Source organism: Mustela erminea, chromosome 17 (assembly GCF_009829155.1).
Source record: "Mustela erminea isolate mMusErm1 chromosome 17, mMusErm1.Pri, whole genome shotgun sequence".
NCBI lineage: Eukaryota > Metazoa > Chordata > Mammalia > Carnivora > Mustelidae > Mustela > Mustela erminea.
In genome coordinates this window covers 45,752,892-45,760,673 of record NC_045630.1, presented here as the reverse complement: position 1 = coordinate 45,760,673, position 7,782 = coordinate 45,752,892, and positions in this window count along the sequence as shown.

Genomic DNA, 7,782 nt, shown 5'->3' with positions numbered 1-7,782 from the left:
CACCTTCTGAGTCTGATCCTGGATCCCAGCACAGGGCACCGCAGGCGCTAATGCGCCCAGGCCCGTCCTGTTGGCCATCGTGGCCTTTTGCAGCAGTGGCCCTGGGGTTCTCCCTTGGCCCAGCCCAGTGGTTCTTGTCACTTACCTTTTGGGACCAAGCTCCCACCTGGTTGACTCCACCTCTCCGGGCCTCCTTGAAGCTTCCCCGTTAGCCATCACCCCCAACTTCCTACCCTGAAGGATAATTCAGTTTGTCCTTTTGGAATTAAACCCCACAGGCCAACCGAGAATCATCCAAGAAATCTTACAGAATAGCTAGCCCTAGTCCGGCTTTCATTTTACAGAAGGGGAAATTGAGGCCCAGGAAGGAGATCGGACTGGCCCAACATTTCACAAAGAGTTAGTGACAAACCACAACTAGGACCGAGGCCAAAGGCCACACCATCCAACTTCAGGGGTCTAAGGGAGACCGGGAAGCAGGGAAGATCACAGAGGCCCCATCTGGGCCCTGCCCAGCCCCGCTACCTCCTGAAGACTGTGAGGCGGGGGGTGGGGGGGTGGCATCAGATCATATGGGCAGCAAACCAAAGAGGTCTGTGTCCTCTGCCTTGCTGGTGGACATGACCCCTGAAATCTGGGTGTCCTCCTGGGGTTGGGGGGAGTGTGTCTTGAGGTGGGTGGTCCACAGCATGGATTTGTTTCCTTTCTGGAAGCCACAGGTCTGAGGTCCCTCTCTCAGGACCACTGCCTGGCCTCCGCCACCAGCGCACATCAGTCCTGCAACACGAGATCACTCAAGACTCCAGGAGCGCTGGAGATGCAGAAAGAAGGAAGACCCCGGGTGCTTCCAAGAGAGTGACTTTTGGCTGGTCCACAGGGGCACCCCACAAAGGGCCTCCCAACTCCGCTACCTCTGTTTTCTCTGCCAAGGCATGCAGATTTCCTGGGCCATGCCCTCTAGAAAAAGAAATCTGCCTAGTGCTTGAAGGGGTACAAAGATTGGATGAATACACAACCTCCAGGCTTTGGGGACAGCAGGCTGCAGGGCTCCATAATCCACGTGTATAATAATAACACGGGAGGCACAGAGGCAGGAAAAGACAGGGAGGGCAGGGGAGAGGGCTATGGCTAAAGAACTGTGGGTATTAGAGGATTCGAGAATATGGACCAAAGGGTAGAGTTTCAAGGAATCAGGGGAATGGATGAGGTCAAGAAGTTTCAACAAAAGTTTTCTTAGTATGTCTTCTATGCCCGACAATAGCCAGCATGCTGGGCACAAGGGGTGGAAAGAACACAGTCCCTCGGGGAGCTCACAGTCTAATGGGACAGGGAACAAGAGTCGGGATGTTGTGTGACCCAGCTTAGAGCTGAGGCTGTCTGTTTGGGGTGTCTTGCTGCTTGCGCTGAGGGTCTCGGGATGAGAGGACAGTGGAGGGCAGGAAGGGGTTTCTGTTTTCCCAGGAGGGTAGGTAACACCTGTGCAGAGTTGAGAGTTGAGAGGTCAGAGCTTAGAGGGGCTGGGACTGGAGGTGATGTCATAGAGGGAGCCGGTGCTGGATTCCGAAAAAACTTCCCACGTTTGATCTATTCGGAAATGTGGAACATTTCCGGGGGAAAGAGAAATCCTCAGGTTTGTGATGTAGGATGATCCCCAGTCAAGAGGGGGATGGAGGGTGGGGCACTTCAGGAGACAGGAACCCCAGTTTGCAGGCTGATTGCAGTGAAGGCTGATGCCGGCTTAGGCTGGAGCAGTGGTAGCAGGGAAAGGGGAGGGGGCTGATTTGAGATTAGGAGCCAGGATCACAGAACTTTGTGTCTGTTTGAGTCTGGAAGATACGGGAGCAACCTCTGGTGTGATAGACCAAGCTGGATATTTCTTAGGGTTGCTGTGATTCCTAGAACCTCCTTTTATTGGTTGTATGACCTTGGGCAAATGACTTAACCTTTCCGAGCCCAGTTTTTGCAATCTGTAATACAAAGATACTAATATTCATCTTGCGTGGTTGTTGTATATATTAAAGATAATGTGTGCCAAAGCACAAGGCTCAACTCCTAAGAGGAATTCAATAAATAGTAGATGTAATTACCATTGTTTGTCCTTGCCACAAGCCTTTGTTGAAGATCTGACATGTGCCACCAATTGTCCTCTATCTTTGGGACTTAAGTCTCAGTCCCTATTCTCATGTAGCTCCCCATCCAGTAGGGGAGAGATATGCAGAGAAACAGTCATATAGCAAAGCAATATGGGCTGGGACAGAGGAAGAAATGGTGCTCAAAGACTCAGGGACAACTTCACAAGGGAGAGGTGACAACTTAAACAACGTAGGGCCAGCTATCTGTTCAGAGATGGTCCCAGCACACCCCCTCCAACTCCCTACTCCTTGACATGGGATTGAGTTTCACAATCTGAAATGTTCCGTTTGAACGCATTTGTGATGCTCCTTGGGGCTGGGAGAAGGGGGTGGACTGCAGGGGGGTGTCTGTGTGGAACCCAGGGAATTGTTTGCAGAACCTTGGCAGCCCCAGGGAAGGGCACGCGCAGACGGGCAGTTAGAGGAAGGGACTGAGGTAAGAGCGAACGTGGCCATGTGGGCAGAGCTTGCTAGCTGTGTGTGTGTGCTCTTTGGGCCATCCTGATTTTTCTGTTTCCTGTCTGTGCCCTTCTAAAAATTCCCTGTGAAACCATTTGGTGTCCCCCGCCTTGCCTCTCATGCCAATTTTTTCCATATATTTCTCAAGGAGCCCGGCTTAGAAGAAGCAGCCCTACCTGGTCCTCCACAAAGGAAGGACTCCCGCCCTCCTGCCCCACCAAGCAAGACCTTGGGCTTTACAGCCACAGACTATGACCCCTCTGATTTTCCAGTCTGTAACGTGGAGACAGCAATAGTCCCTTCCTCATGGGGCTCTCATGAGGTTCAAATGTGATGGAAACTCGGCACCCAGTCAAGGCTTGTTTCTCTTCTCTGCCTGATCACAGCCTCCTTGCAGAGGGTTAGACAAGAGACTCTCAGTGAGCGGTGTCTGGCGCTCCGGCTTCCGGGACCCCTCCCCTCTAGAGCCTGCAGGCCCCTTCCCCTCTGCTAGCCTAAATGGCATCTGGGGGTGACCCTGGTCACCGCAAGGCAGTGCTGGCAGGATGACAACGGGGGGGGGGGCGGGGGGCAGGCACAGCCCAGCCCACTCCTCCACTCAAATCCCTTCTCTCCCCCCCCTGCTGCGGATAACATGCCACTGCTCTGCGGAGAGGACAGGCGTCCCTGGGTGCCCGAGGGCTGAGCGGGGAAGCTGGAAACAGCTCTCCCTCACAGACTGTGTGGGCAGTGCATTCGAATAGCTTCTGAAAAACCAAAGTTCAAGCCCGCCCCCCTTTCCCCAGGGAGGGGCAACATCCAGACAGCGAGAGTTCAGCCAACAGACAATCTCCTTTCTGCAAACTGCCGCAGGCTGTCCTCCCTTCGGGTCCTACCCGCACACGGGCAGCAGTCTTCCAAAGCACTGCGGGGACCCTGGGGAGGGCCAGAGACCTGACTCTGCCCTAAGGTACACGAGTCGTTTCATTTATCTGGGCCTCAGTTTTCCTCCTCTGAAAAATGGGAATGACGTGGAAGCTGCCTCTCAGGAGGGTTCGGTGAGAGGGTGAATGTGAAGGTACTTTGTAAACTCTAGAAAGATCTGCATGTATTATGAGATCATTAGTGTTTGGCCAAAGAGACCTTCTTAGGGTTCTTTTTTTTTTTTTAGGTTTTTTTTTTTTTAAGATTTTATTTATTTATTTGACAGACAGAGATCACAAGTAGACAGAGAGGCAGGCAGAGAGAGAGAGAGGAGGAAGCAGGCTCCCTGCTGAGCAGAGAGTCTGACGTGGGGCTTGATCCCAGAATCCTGGGATCATGATCTGAGCTGAAGGCAGAGGCTTTAACCCACTGAGCCACCCAGGCGCCCCCTTCTTAGGGTTCTTAGGAGACAAGTGAAGACCAGAGAAATGAGAAATGAAATAAGACCACAGAGAAACCCTCCCCAAGAACCTCAGGAAGGAGAATGGCAGTGGGGACCTTAGCCCACGGACCAAACCCCCTGAGGCCTAGCTCCTTCCAAGTGCGCTAGTCAGTCGGGACAGCAAGAGTTGGCTGGACGCGGCCAATTCTTCCTCCTCCTCTAAATAAATCCAGACCACTGTTTTCCAGTGACTTCCGGAGAGTGGGGATGACTAGGAGACAAATGTCATTTACCTGGTTCCGGTGTGATTCCACTAAAGAGCCCGGAAGCTGCCACTTGGTCACGGCACCAAGCATCACACCGTCTCCTCACTGCTTGTGCTAAATGTACAGGCATGGATGTCCTTGTGCGTGTGAGCTCGCGCGCACACACACACACACACATACTCATGCGCGGTATGTACAACCGCTCCAGACTTCAGATGGAGCAACAGCTGCATCTCCAGAGGGTTCCAGGAGGGGGTGGGCACATAAACAGAGCAAGCCAATCACAGCCCTGTTGACCCTAGCAACCACCAAACCAATTAGAACCCCACCCCTGGGTCCAGCAGTGCCTCCCAAACACACCACAGGCACACACAACCTGCACTGCCATGGCAACGAAACCATCCCACAAAGCAGGGAATATGGGAAAGTGGCCCTTAGCAACAAGACTGGACCCGCCACTGGGGTGAGCACGCAGACCACAGCTGGCTAGCATTAGGTCACTAAGGGGAGAGGGTTGTCACACAGGGAGGGAAGGAAAAGAGAGTTAGTTCACCTGTGCTTGCGAAGTCCATTTTATTTTTAGCCCTGGGCCTCAGTTTGCTCACCTGTAGATGGGGTCGAAGACATGCTCAGTGTTGTGTACTATAGAATGGGCTTGTGTTATCATATCATAGTGCAATTCCTTTTCAACTACTAAATAAGGGTAGGAACCATAGGTTGTCTTTTCAGACAACCCTAAGAATTTTGAGACTTCTGGGTAAAAGTAAGTTGGCTGACCCCCAAATGGACGCCGAAGTCCAGCTCGTGAGCTCATTGTACAGGTGGACCCCAATTCAGTCTAGAAACATTCCCTTGGTATTTACCACGTGAAAGGCGCCGATGCTGGCTTCAGCGAGGGCCAGGCGGACTGTGAGGAGCCTGCAGAGCGTGCTGGCGGAGACATCTGGAGATGGCGGGGAGGTCTGTTGGACAAGGCTGGAGGAGGGCTGAAGACTGCCTTGAGGAAACTTTGCTCGGGGCCTGGGAAGCGGGCTGAAGCCCAGACCCTGCAGGCGTCCCTGGCAACCTGGCTTCTGGCTTCCACCCGTCTTCGTCCTGCCTTTGGTCAGCTCCCAGGGAGATCTTCATTCCAAATGAAGATTTGACAAAGGGCTCCGCCGCCTGCTGCTTCTCCTGCTTCTCCCCAACCGTTGGCCTTTGGTCCCCTCCTTCAGAATCTGGTGAAAGCGAAGGGACTCCTTTCCTAGAATCAAAAACATCCATGTCCAGCATTTTCCATTCATTTTTGGGAGCTATGGGCCTCTTGAAGCTCATTTGCAGACTTGTTTGGGAAGAAGGGCACAAGAGGCCCCATGTGGTCGGCCTCTGCCTCCCTCCTCGGCTTACTCTGCCCTCCCTCAACACTGGTACATGCCCAGGCCACGTGGAACTCTGTGCACACCCCTTGCACGCACCTCCACACGTTCGTTCGGGCGTCCATCCCTCACAGTCTTTGATGCTGGCCGGACAGGCTTGATCACGCCTCAGTGTGAAGTATCCGCTCACTGCGTGTCTCCCAGTACCTTTACCGGGCTTTCCCGCGGCCAGACGCCACACCTTTAGTCTCTATATCCCTAGTCCCTAGCACATCACAGGTCTGAAGAACCCAAACGGCAGGACCGAATGGGCAGAGGAGACAGCTGACAAAGAAGGAGAAGATCGTGGAGGCCTGGAGTCAGGACTGGAGCCAGGAGAGGAGAGAAGGTGTCGAAGAGGAGCGAGGTATCCGGAGGAGACTGGAGGTCACTGTGGTTAAGGACTGAGAGGCATCCTTGAATTTGGCAAGGAGGAAGCCATTGGTGGTGTAACCAACTGCTCCAGTTTGCCCAGGAGTCTCCCAGTTCTGGAATTGGAAGCCCCAGGCCAACGGAGGTGGTTGGTCAGAGACTGGATCACTGACCCTAATGAGGGCAGTTCCGGAAGCAGGACGGGGGCAGAAGCCTGTATGCGGTGGGCTGGGAGGCAGCTGGGAGAACCGGTGACTGCGGAGCCAGTGGGCTGGACCAGGGATGGGGGCGGGGCAGCAGGAGCCTACGGAGGGCACCAGCCTCCCAGCCCATCTGTCCCGATCCCACTGCCCCGCAGAGAAAGCAAACAAGACTGGCATCAGGAACATCGCGTACACCTCGACAACAATTTCTCGAAGGCTACAAGGTCACCGCCTCTGTCCCTGGACCGACCCTCGCCACCATCCCAGGGCGCACAGCACCGGTGGCCCTCTGTCCTGCGTCTGTGATATTTTGTCCAGTAAGCACAACGAAGGCCGCTACTGGTGGACTCTTCTCCTGGGCTGTTATTTAAAACTTTTAGTTTGTGTTGCTTGTCCAGCTCATTCGATTCTGAGCTTCTTAAAGGCAGGGGTCATGCCCTCCCTTCCTGGGTCCCTTTCTTCCCTCTCTCCTTCCTTCAGTAAACACTAATTAAAGCACTGTTTATGCGGTGGTTAAGGTGACAGACACCGTTCCTACCCTCAGGTATCTCCATCTGGGTTCAGGCCCCCTGCACGTGGAGAACTTCATACCCCTGAGTAGGGGCGGGGCGGGGGGAGTCCACACAGGGCTTCAGCGGGTCTATGAGCACCCATAACGTCATATGCAGAAGAGACATTCAAAGGGATCCCGGATCCCGGTGCCACCGAATGGTATGTCCAGGTTGGTACAACACGTCAGGAGAGACCAGAACTCCTTTTCTCCCGGGTAGGCAGATTAAAGAGAGAGAAAAAGGAGGCTGTTGCTCTTGACTGTGTGGAAAAGCGACAGCCCTCACAGCTCTGATCACAGAGCCTGCCTCCGTCAGCAGCCGGGCACCGTCTCATTAGCCGGGGTGCCGAGACGCCGCCCGCCCCGCCGGGAGCCACCTCCTTGCCGAGTGTCTGCTCCGTAATTAAACTTAAACTCCTCTCCCTCCTGTGGGGAGGTAGGGGAGCAGTGGGGAAGGGCTGGGCAGGGGTGAGGCCTTGCTCTGACCCTGCTGGGGGAAGGGACACGGAGGGCTGTGAGTTGCGAGTGGGTGTCCCCAGGACTCTGCCCTGAGCTGGGGAGGAGATTTGGGAAGTTCTTGGGAAAAGGAGATGAAAGGGCATGGAATGAGAGGTGGGATCTGGCCTCCTCCCCACCCGGACCCCTAGGACCCACAGATGGCAAATGCGCCACATCGGCTTCTGCAGAGACTTCTGAGCCGGGCGCTAGGAAGCAGGCTTCTAGAAAGAGAGGTTTTGGAAAGTGTTTGCTCCAGGTTTGTCTGAGAACGTGTAAGCACCCACACACCACACGCATGTTCCCACACCACAGACATGTTCCCGCCAAACACACATGCACACGTGCACACACGCACACATAGACACACACAGACACGCCCACCATACAGCTCCCCGCACACCCCACACATACACACAACCACCACACACACCACACACACTCTCCACTGGTTTGTAACCAAAAGGGGGCTGACGGGGTGGATTCTGGGGGGAGGGGGCTGGACAAGACAGCCCCCAGAGACTTCCACAGCCAAGCTGGAGGAGGGAGTGGGCTAGTTTGCAGGT